This window comes from Suricata suricatta, chromosome 9, assembly GCF_006229205.1.
Source record: "Suricata suricatta isolate VVHF042 chromosome 9, meerkat_22Aug2017_6uvM2_HiC, whole genome shotgun sequence".
Classification (NCBI taxonomy): Eukaryota; Metazoa; Chordata; class Mammalia; order Carnivora; family Herpestidae; genus Suricata; species Suricata suricatta.
In genome coordinates this window covers 45,937,365-45,948,971 of record NC_043708.1, presented here as the reverse complement: position 1 = coordinate 45,948,971, position 11,607 = coordinate 45,937,365, and the positions used below count along the sequence as shown (strand labels likewise).

The 11,607-nt window shown below is 43.1% G+C and overlaps 1 protein-coding gene and 1 long non-coding RNA gene across 4 annotated transcripts in view; one reads left to right on the top strand and one right to left on the bottom strand.

Annotated features, from left to right (window-relative positions):
* LOC115301815 overlaps positions 1–8,820 on the bottom strand; it is a 14,546-nt gene extending 5,726 nt beyond the window's left edge. The window contains exon 1 of the long non-coding RNA XR_003913305.1: positions 8,770–8,820. This is a non-coding gene — a long non-coding RNA (uncharacterized LOC115301815). The remainder of the gene's footprint in view (positions 1–8,769) is intronic.
* FRMD6 (FERM domain containing 6) overlaps positions 159–11,607 on the top strand; it is a 79,731-nt gene continuing 68,282 nt past the window's right edge. For all 3 annotated transcript variants that reach the window (XM_029951808.1, XM_029951809.1, XM_029951807.1), the window contains exon 1: positions 159–279. The gene's annotated coding sequence lies outside the window, so the exon portion shown is untranslated. The remainder of the gene's footprint in view (positions 280–11,607) is intronic.

Sequence of the window (11,607 nt, the reverse complement as noted above, 5' to 3'; positions counted from 1 at the left end):
TGGGTCCGGGGCGGGGCCGACAGGCGCTCCACGTGCGGCCGCGAGCTAGGCGCTCTGCTCCCGCAGCCCGGCGGCCACCCCCGCCACCTCGGGGCGGGCGTGGGGGCGGAGCCTCTGGGGGCGGGGCGGGAGGCGTAGGCTGGGGGCGGGCCGGACGCCGAGCACTCGTCAAGCTGCCGGGGCCGACGGGCTGAGAGGAGCCGGGCTGGCGCGGCGCAGGCAGGAAGGGGCGAGGAGCTACGAAGAGTCCGACGCCTGGTGCTCCGGGCTTTCTGCGAGGTATGAGAGGGAGCTCGGCGCTTGGGTGCCTCCCTGTCCGTCCCCCAGCCCGGCCACCGCGCCCCGGCTACCGACTGTGCCCCCTGCCGGCCGGGCGGCGGCGGAGACTGGACGGGACTTTGGGAGGGTTTCTGGGAGTCGAGAGCCCCAGCCAAAGCAGTGTCTTCCCTGAGTCTTTCTTCGCCGCCTTTTTGCTTCCTCGGCTCTGGGCGTCGGGCACCGGGCTGAAAGGTTGCCTCTCCGCCGGTCAGAGCTCGCCCACGCCGGGGCGGGAGGACGGGGCCCCGGGACAGCCGAGCCAGGCAGCGGGGGAGGCGCGGAGCTCCGGGGCCGCCTCTGCGGCGAGGGCGGGAGGCCGTCCGGGGCTGCGGGCTGCGCCCCGGGCTCACGGTGCCGCGCTCGGCTCCCCAGTGGTGTCTGGCGCGCTGTTCTGGGGGCGCCTGTCGGTTGCGCCCCATCGGTCGCGACTTTGACGGGGCGCCGGGGCCAGCCCGTGAGCCCTGCATTCCTGGGTGTCCTGCCGCCTGTGGTGCGCGCGCGGGGGGCGGGCAGCCCAGCTGCGGGAAGGGGCCCGAGAGCAGCGTCCGCCCCACGGTCCCTGAAAGTGTCTAGTCGGGGAGCCCGAGATCGATCTGGGGCTCGGCGGCGCCAGAAGGGGGCCTCGGTGGGATGCGAGTGGGGGGCGCGGCCTGCAGAATTCGGGTTCCTGGAGGTGCTTGCGGCGCGCAGGCCCGGCCCTAGGCAGAGGCGACCACCAGCCTGTCCTCCGGGAGGGCCAAGAACTGTCACGTATGGACCGCTGGGGGCCACCCGTGTGAGATCCACAGGGCTTGTAACAGCACCTCGAGTCCTGGGACAGCGTAACCTAATGATGAGGGCGTTTTCTTTTAGGGCATGAATAAATGGAAAGGTGTCAAAATAAGCATACTTTAAAGTTGAAATGAAAACTGGCAGATTTTCAGGCCGTTCAGGTGAAGTTAAGTGTCCAAAGAAATATTAGCTCTTTTACACCCATTTCGTTTTTATTTTTTGGCAAAAATCTGTTTTGCCAGAATTTCCCTTGGGAGCTTTGCATGGCCCAGAGGGGGGCAGGAAAACTTGAGCAAGCGTTCTCAGGTTGCTTTTGACTTCAGCCCTATGCTGTCCAGGTTTTTTTGAGTGTGCCGAAAAAGTATCTGATTCTGCCTCTTTTCTCTGGGATCCGACGATGTTTATTAGTTTTATAAGCATCTATTTAAATTTAGTTTTTGCACGAAATACTCGCCGTTGCCATAGGGTGTAGTTTAGGGATTAGAAAATACTGTTGGAGAAAGCTGCTAGTGGCTTCATTTTCCAAGAATGTAAGTCATTTCCTTTCTGTGATTTCAGGGAGTTGATATTTCACAGCATCAAAACTTTGTGGGGAAAATTTTCCGTAATACATCTGTCATTAAAAAGGCTTTTGACTTTTGGATTTTGTCTTCTTAGAGCAGCACATAAATTTAGGCTCAGCAGTGTTAGAGGATAGGAAGTTTTTCAGAAACTGCAGCATTCTGAGTCTTGTAGAAAGTAATTTTAACCACCACCAAGACTTACAAGCAGCCTGCACCATAGAGAGTGGGGGAGGGGAGAAGACCAGAGGAGAGGCAGGAAAACAGATGCTTTTGCTGTTGTCCTTTGTAGCATAAAACTTCTAGCAGTTAATCATTTTCCTTGGGTGGGGTTTTGAGAAATAAAAGTATTATGTTAAAAAGGAAAATAGTCCACAGTATGAGACAGCTGACATTTAAATGCTCTTTCCGTATGTTTGTAAACATATTGGATTTATATTTCATATTCAAATAGACCTTTGGGATCATTAGATGAGAAGGGTCCCCCCGGGGATATCTTCTATCAGGTTATCTGCAGGATGTCTTCTCCAGAAAGCAGACTCTCTGTAATATGAACTAATTTCCCCCTTTTGACTTGCTTGTAAAAATGCCTGACTTCTGACACTGACGGACCCACATTAATCAGCAGTTCTTGCAGAACTCAAAACATCTTAAGGGAAAGGAAATCTTTCTGTATTTCCACTCCCTCCTTTTTGGGGGGGGCAACCTGGGTAAGGGACCAGCTTCAAGTACATAATTTGAACTTGCTGATTTAAGATGCTCCTGGCTCTTACAGTAAAACAAAAGGAGCTGGGATGAAGGCATTGCTGTTTGAAAGCAAAGTGCCGTGTGCTAGGTAATCACTTCTGGCAACAAGTTCTGTAAAAACGCATTCAGTTGGGCTAGCTGAATCCAGGGAAGGGGGGTTGTAGGGCTTTTCTGGTTTCTGGACTTTGTTTTCACTTTTAACTACACTTATAAAGCCTTTGGCTTTCAGAACTTATGACATAATAGACCGTGTAGCCTTTTGTGGCAGATGCTTGAAATGAAAGTTTCAAACAGAATTGCTTTTGACTGAACTGTCAAGTTCAGAGTTTAGTGTAAATGAGTCCTGTCTCACAACTAACTTTTTTGATAAAGGAGTTCTTTGTAGTTTTCAGCTTGGATGCTGCACATTTTGATTTCTGAGACTGTGGGTTTAAAAAAGATAATAAAACCTGCAAACAATTATTTTATTACATGAAAGCCAGTACCAAGAAAAGATTAATTCAGTCCAGATGTAAAAATGTATGTGAATTTTAGATTTGGATGATCTCAACAAGTTTTCCCTTTTGCTGATGAAACTGCCTGGATCCCAGATGGCAGTCACAGACTGTCCCTTAGGTGGTTTTCTGAGTTCAGAACTGAACTTCAGGGGCCTTCTCTAAAGTCATTTTAAAGCATTCTAAAGGATAGGAATTTTTCTCTATTTAGGCAGAGATAGATTTTTCCTATTCCACATGAATACAAACCTTATAAATGCCCTGGTTTGGTACATGAAGCCAGTGTCTTTCATAAGTAGGAAAGAGGTATTCAGCATTGTGTATCCTTATGAGTATAGAAACATTAGCTTTCCTTTATGCAATTCCAACTTTATTCTGCTTTTTAAAAATATTTATTTATTTATTTGCAGGGAGAGCATGAGCAGGGGAGGGGCAGAGAGAGAGGGACAGAGAATCTGAAGCAGGCTCTGTGCTGATAGGCTGATAGGAGCAAGCCCAATGTGGAGCTCCAGCTCCTAAACCGTGAGATCATGACCTGAGCGAAAGTCGGGTGCTCAACCCACTGAGCCACCCAGGTGCCCCAATTCCAACTTTATTTATTTTTTAAGAAAATAGTTTTGAGTGAGTTCTCAGTCTTTAATAGAATCCTGTTGAAACACAGTTTGTGGTTTCTGATAAAGCAGTTGGTCCTTATATGATGATCCTATACCCTGCTCCTGCACTAACAAGAAGAAACAAACATGACTTATAAGAGAACTCCAGTATTTAAAAAAAAAATATCTGTCCTTCCAACACTAAAGTTTTTAAGGGTGTGTGTTGCACACTTAAAATTGTATATTTTTAAGAAGTCTTTGATTATATAATTACACATTTAGGAGTTTGGTTACATTGTGACTGTGTATTAAACAATTGAGTATAGAAGGGGGGATTGAAAAGAAATAGTGATAGAATTTTATGAATGGTGGAATTTTAGTTAAAACGTATCTTTCCTAAAACCCAAACAGGAAAAATAGTATTGTTGGCCTCTGTAGTTAAATTTTGATATAGAGGGTAGTTGAATGGGCTTTTTGAATTGCACATTATCCTGAGGAAGAGGCTGTGGGGGCCTATAAAAATTAGTAGAAACGAGTTAAAGGAATAATTTGAGAGGAAGGAGGAAGTAGAGTACTGGACAATGAGTTGCAAGGAAAATCTGAACTTAGAAGGATGAATATTTAAAACAAGGCTGAAGTAGGGAAAATGTTATATTTAAAAGTGGAAATTAAAAAATAAGATCTTTTTAGCGGAGAAAAAAAGGATTCTTATTAAGGTGCCCTACAAAATCTGTATACAGCATGAAATGGTGCTGTTATATGATACTCATCCCGGGAAGCTTGCGTGTATTTGTGTTGAATTGCTGCTTTGGTGTTAAATAATGTTTAGGGACTGGAGGCTTATTATTGTGCCCCACCCCCACCCATACCACTTCTCGTTTTGAAGGTTAGAAACGTTTTCTGTCTAAAGCCTCATGATTCTACAAATATTTCATTATTCCCCCAGCATTTGTGAGAGCGAGAGCCTGCCATGCTGTAGGACCAGAGGGGCTCTACGGTGGTAATGGCCGTAGTTAACGATAACATTTTGAGTGCAAACAAGCTATCAGCGCTTCCAGATTATCCGATATGATTTGGTGGTGTAATTACTTCTGATGCAAGCGTGTATGATATCACTCTGTAGAGGTACCAAGTGGAGCAATCATGCAGTATACCATATTGATCAAAAAGAGATTCTGTAACAGTGGGAAGGGAAAAGGAAAGAACGTGCTGATCTGACATGAAGAATATTCTCAGGAGGAGAAAAATGTAGTGCTGTATCAAATTCAGGTGAACCAGTTGTAGGCCAAAGGAGAAGGCGCTGTGGACTGGAACTCCCTTGGATCTGTGTGTAGCTCGGCATTTTCTTGAATGCCTTTTCCCACCTGTGTGGCCTCTCCTAGCAAAGCTTAATCTACACAGCAAGAAACTAAGAGATTTTGTCATTATCCAGTTTATTTCATTAATGTGGTAATTGGTATAATTCTGACCAAACATATCTATTTAGTATTCCTAATTGATTATCCAGGGATAAATTTTCAGCTGTTTTCTAATAACCCTGCCTTTATACATAGATATGATAGAACTTTGAGCAGTAAGTCTTACAGGTACATGAAGACAGAAAAGCAATTATTTTATGCTATTTTCTAGCCACAGTTTCATATGAAGGAGGAAATGATTATAAAAATTTAGCAAATTCTGGATGAAGATTTTAGGAAATTAACGAAAGGCTCACTTAGCTTTTCAGGTCGTTCTTTGTGTAGTTTACATTAAGTGAGTAATTATTTTTCTGCCCACAAGTAGCAGCGCTTGTACTGTCCAGTTGCAATAGATACAACCAGAAAAATGCATGGCTCAGAAGTGGAGCACAAAGTGATTGTATCTAGGCAGCCAGCATCCAAGCCAAAGAAACATCATTATTTGCTCCCCAGAAGCCTTTCCTTATATTCATATCCCTGCCCCAGGGATAAACACTGTTCTTTCGTTGCTATAGGTTAGATGGTTTTCAAAAAAAAAGAAAATGTTTATTTTGAGAGGGGAAGGGGCAGAGCGAGTGAGGGAGAGGGATTCCCAAGCAGGCTCCATGCTCAGTGCAGAGCTCGTCCCCAGGGCTCAGCCTCACTACCTCAAGATGACCGCAGGATTACCACCTGAGCCGCTACACCAGGAGTAGGGGGCTTAACCGACTGAGCCCCCAGGCACCCCCAACCACAGGTTAGTTTTAACTTGTTCTCAGACTGCATTTTTTTTAAGTTTACTTATTTATTTTGAGAGAGAGAAAAAGCATGCAAGGGGCAGAGAGAGAGCGAGAGCGAGAGCGAGAGCGAGAGCGAGAGAGAGAGAGAGAGAATCCCAAGCAGGCTCTGCGCTGGCAGCACCTGGGGCCTCAAACCTTAAACCATGAGATCATGACCTGAGCCAAAATCAAGAGTCAGACGTTTACCGACTGAGCCACTCAGCACTGCTCTCAAGCTGCATGTAGTAGAATGAAATAGAAGTTCTCTTTTGTGTCTTCTTCAGCTCAGCATAGTGTCTTGTCCAAATTGATGCAGGTAGCAGTTCTTTTTTATTTCTGTGATGAATATGCCCCATGTATTTATCTGTTCTGTTGATGGACATTTGGGTATGGGACTAATATGTGGGATATGACCTTTTGAAGGCTCAAGAAAAGTCAAGCACTTTGGAGTTGCAAGGAGAGTATAGTCTTAAAAGAGAAAAGTACTTCAGAAACCTGAGAGAAAAAAATGGAACATTACAAAAACGCTGAAGTCTCAGCTCAAGCCACAGAATCCTAGTATTTAGAAAGCTGGACTTTGCCAAATTTTAACCGACAGCTAGAAAGAGGGAGGAGGCCTGAGGTGCAGTTAGACTTTTCTGCTCTCCCATGCTGCCTCTGAAATGTACTATTCTTTTCTGCAGTAATTTCAGTGAGGAACTGGTCAGAGAGACGACCGCAGGCAGCCGCGTCAGGTTTTAGGAGTGAAGGGACTGAGGCCCTGTGAGGCTGAGTGACTCAGAGTCTCACAGGCAATGACAGCGCCAAGTGTACAAGCTGCTTCTCACTCTCGGTCTTGTCTAGGTTCGTGTTGTCTGAGAGCCGACAGCCAGCCCCCTAACTCTGCAGTGAGTTCACTGCCCAGAAAAAACAGGGCAGTGGCCAGTGAGGCCTGTTTTCTAGGACTTTCTAGTGAGATGTTGGGTATTAAGTGCCAGGTAGGTGCCATCTTGAGGACCCTCTTGACTCATTGTTTCATTGATCCACAAATGATCTAGGCTGGACCTCAGTTTCAAAGGACTACTTTGTAAATATTTTCAGAGTAGTTCACTCTTAAGAAGATATTATGAAAAAGTCTTTTTTTGTTTGTTTGCCTCTTCCTGCCATTATGTCCTCACTGATTATACACTTTTCTCCTCCCTGGGACACCCTTCCCCCTCCTTCAAGTTATTTTTTTATAAATACCTCTGGAAACATCCTTTCTCTACCCAAAACAACAGTGAAATTCTGATGCTGATGTCTGTGGCAGTCTCCAGGAAGCATTGACTGTAAAACGGAGGATTATGAGAAATCTAATAGATAAAACAAAGTGCTTACAAAGGAAAACAAATGATGTAGATTTTTTTTTCTTTATGTTTGCCTAAAGAGGAAGAGGGCATTTTTCATGGTTTAAGAAAAGGCTCAGAATTTTGACTTAGGCTTTTTAGGAAAGTGAAAAACAAGTAAAATAACACAAGTTTTACAAATGGGTAGTAAATATATTTTGCTCAATGAAAAATATTTTGCTGCTTAGAATAGCAAAAACTTAGCATGTGCAGTTGTAGGAAATAAAAAAAATGTGCTCACTATAGGTTGTATCTCTGACCAGTTCCTCACTGAAATTACTGCAGAAAAGAATAGTACATTTCAGAGGCATGGGAGAGCAGAAAAGTCTAACAGTAAAAACAAGATCTTTGAAATCAATCTTCTGGGGCCCAGATCCAGGCTCCACTATTTTCCAGTGTATAACCTTGAGGAAATTACTTCTCTGAACCTCCTTTTTTCTTACCTGTAAAATGAGGATAATGATAGTAACTATCCCACAGGGTTGTTTTGAGTTCTATATGAAAGAGTACATAAAAAGCAATGGTGCAGTCTCACACGTACTCAACTGTCAAGTGATGTTAGCTCCTGCTACTTAAGACAAAAAAGTGATGTATAGGATTTAGAGTTTTCTTGGAAGTCCCCGAGCCTTTAATTTATAAGCAACTCATGAGATGGTGTTATATTTTGTTTTTGATGCCATTCAACAGGCAGCAAAACCTAGTATTTCTCAGTGACAGATACTGGGCAGTCTATGTTACTGCACTAAGAATATCTTCTGGCCTATCCCGTTGATCACTAATTGATTACTTTTCCTATTTCTCTTCTGATTTCCAGTAGTCTTACTCAGTCACTCAGCTTCTGCTTGCTAAATAATTATTCCTTTCCAGATGCCAAAAAGTAAATCTACAGATTAAAAAAATACTCTTTTTATGATAATTAAGGTTGAACATAGTATTTTTAAATTTAAAGACTACCAGTGGCCTATGTCTTTTGCTCTTGGATCTATAGGCTTCGTGCTCTTTTAAAGAAAACCACTACCAGGGCGCCTGGGTAGGTCAGTCGGTTAAGCATCCGACTCTTGGTTTCAGCTCAGGTCATGATCGCATAGTTTATGAATTCAAGCCCCTCATCAGGCTCTGCGCTGATACTGTGGACCCTGGGATTCTCTTTCTCTTTCTCTCTTTGCCCCTCCCCTCCTTAAAAAAAAATAAACAAACATTTTTGAAAATAAAGAAAACCACTATTTCTTTAGCAAACAAGCAATTACTGTTTATTTCTTCCCCCCCTACCCCCACCATTGGCACAGTTTCTATAATGTGGGTCAGTCCCCTTTATAATTTTCTCTCAGGACGTCCAATGCTTAAGATTTTAAACTACTCATTCAGTGGAAATTAATAGTCTAAAAGTTTCAAAAGGAACATTTAAGAAAAACAAACTTAAGCACATTAGAAAGAGACACATTTACATCTAAACAGCATAATTATAAGCCCAGTCAAAAGAGGCACAGGATTTTCCAGAATAATTGTGATGTATCCTCCCACTGTGTTCATTAAAAGCAGGACCTACCTCGCATAACCCATGTTTTGTTGTGCGTTGAATGATATCTTGAATTCGGTGACATTTTTAAAACAGTGTTTCCCAAGTCCATCAGAAATAGATTTTATGTCTCTGTGAAGTATCAGACCATGCTGGCAACTTGAAAATACTATGGTCACAGAAGGACTTACCGAGAAGATGACTGGAAAGCCAACTTAGGAAGTTGACCACCCAGAGATACCTGGGGAAGACTGTTTAGCAGAGAGATTGCAAAGGTCTCAGGTGGAAGTGTGCCTGGTGTGTTCCAGTCACACTGAGAGGGTCACAAAGCAGTAGTAGATGAGGTCAGAGAAGTTTAGGGGGCATGTCATGTAGGGCCCACTTGGTGGACCATTATAAGAACTTACGCTTTTACTCTGAGTGAAATGGGAAATCACTACAGAGCTTTGAGCAAAGGAGTACGGGTTTGATTTACATTTTATTAGAATGACTGGCTGCTGTGTTGAGGTAGAAGAATGGAGCAGGGTGGCCAAGGGCAGAATCAGGGATACAAGTTAGCAGTTGTGAATAACAGTCCAACTGAGAAATGCCAATAGCAGTGGAGGAGGTGGTGAGAAATAACCAGGGTTTATTTTGTAGATCAAACCACCAAGATTTCTTGGCCAGCAGTTTGAGGAATATGAGAGAGATCAGAGTAAGGATAACATCAAGGCTTTTTGCATAATTATGGAGTTGCCGTGAACTGGGATGGGGAAAGATAACAAGGAGATGATTTAAACATGTTGTGTTTGACTTCCAGGTGGAGAGGTTGAGTGGGTTGTTGGATAGGAATCTGGAGTTTCAGATGCCCAGGCTAGAGATTCAAATTTGGAAGGTGCCAGCAGAATTTGGATGAGATCCTTTGGGGAATGTGTGTAGACAGAGAAAGCAATCCAAGGACCAGGCCTTCGGTTGTGCCAATATTTACAATTTGTTGAGGAAGAGAAGTCTCCTAAGAAGTTATCTTATGACATAGGAATTATGCACATATTTCTATCAGGGTGGATCTAATTGTCTCCATCCCCTAAGTAAGTGTTATTATTAGAAGATATTCTTATTTCTGTTGACCCACAAGATGGGAAGAATGAACTCTGAGTTATTTTTCTGTGATAAGGCACTTGGGGCTGAACCTGGGGTATTTCAGCCTTTAAAGATTGAGTTGGTAAAAAGGGACCAGTAAAGGAGATGGAGAAGGAGCAGCCTGATGGATAGGAAGGAAATTGGAAGAATATCCTTGAAGTCAAGTGAAGGAAGTGTCTCAGGAGGAGAGAGTGAATCAGTGGTGTCCTAGGTTACTGAGAGGTCAGGTAGGATGAGGGCTGAGTTGCTGATTGGATTTAGCAAGGGAAGTCATTGGTTACCTTGATCAGTGCTGTGTCAGTGGACGAGTGGGGGCAGAACCTGATTGGCATAGCCTCAAGAGGGAATAAAAAGCTTATGAAAGAGAATTCTTATTTTCCTTTTATTTATTTTTGTTTTAGAGAGAGAGAGAGAGAGAGAGAGCGCATGTGAGAGCAGGAGAGAGAGGCAGAGAGAGAGAGAGTGTGAGTGAGCGAGCTAGCTTGGAGCCTGACATGAGGGCTCAATCCAAAACCCTGGGATCATGATCTGAGCTGAAATCAACAGTTGTACGCTCAACCCACTGAGCCACCCAGGTGCCCCAATAATTCTTATTTTCTGTTCAGTTTCTTATAAATATTCAGTATTGAATGTGAGTACTTTTTAATACATCTGATAGAATGTGGGGTAGGACCTCAGAATACTAGAGGCCATGAGGGGTCTTCAACAGGTTCTGACAGGGATGGGTGTAATGGGGAGCCTTTGAGCTCCCCTCTAGTTATTACTGGGAAAGCTCCCAGTGTGTAGGTTATATTCGGTTTCTTTTAAAGTAGAAAATCAGTTCTGATGCAGTTTCCTTACTCTGTATTGCATCCCTTTAGATAAGAACTATATCCTGGAAGTACTGTCACTTTGCGTTGAGACTTTTTGGACGTGTTCTTTATTTCAACCCATTGATTCTTTACATGAAATGTGTAAGAGAGACCTAGTGAGACATGCGCTTCGGGTTGGTTTCTTTTTCAGCAATGGTGGTAGATTTAAGCTGACCAGCCACACATCATCATGCCCCACGAACCTAGAAGCCTTCGTTCACAGAACGGATGGCTCAGGGTACGGGTTCCCAAGAGCCAGAAGAAATTAAGTAATAGAAACACTACTTGTTTAATAGTTCTTTTATACTTTGTTGATAACTTCTATTGTGAATATTATTTCAAAGCATGTGATTAAGCGATTTTCATAGGTCTGTATTGTATATCATAATTATGCACCAAAAATTTTTTCTGGGAAGTACCTTTCAATTATAATGCTAACTTTCTGTAATACTGTCATCAAAACGAATCAACAAGTCTCTGATACTAATTATCTTTTCTTTCCCTAAGCTTATTAAAATGTTAACACATTGGCCTTTAATGCTTAAATATTGTTTTTAGATAGTTAAAAGCTTACAGTGAATGGTAGAATTAAAACTTTGCTACATGTGTTTGAGTGTTGTTTGGTTATAAAAGAAAGTATAGTAATCATCTTTAGATAAAGTTGCTACATATGGAAAAATGCTGGAGAGAGCAGAGACTTTTCTTTTGCAGTGGATTATGGTGCATGTTTTTTGACAAGTGGAGCTCCAGGGACTGTATGTGTGTTTTTAGTGGGTTGTGGTATACACAGAATGTCAGCGTTCTCTTAGGCACTGCTCTGTCAACACTGCTTTATTAGTATCATTTTGAATGTTTTTTCAGCTGAAACTTATAAGTCACTCTACAGTTTGTTAAATGAGCATAATTGGCTTGTAACAGAGAAATACACAAGGCCAACGTGAAATAATTTGGCAGTGTTGAGAGTTTTACATCGTAAATACCGAAGTGTGCAGAGGTATATAAAACTAAGCAAATTTTGGAATAAATGTTAAGTCTCTTAAGTCAGTGACTACAGGATGA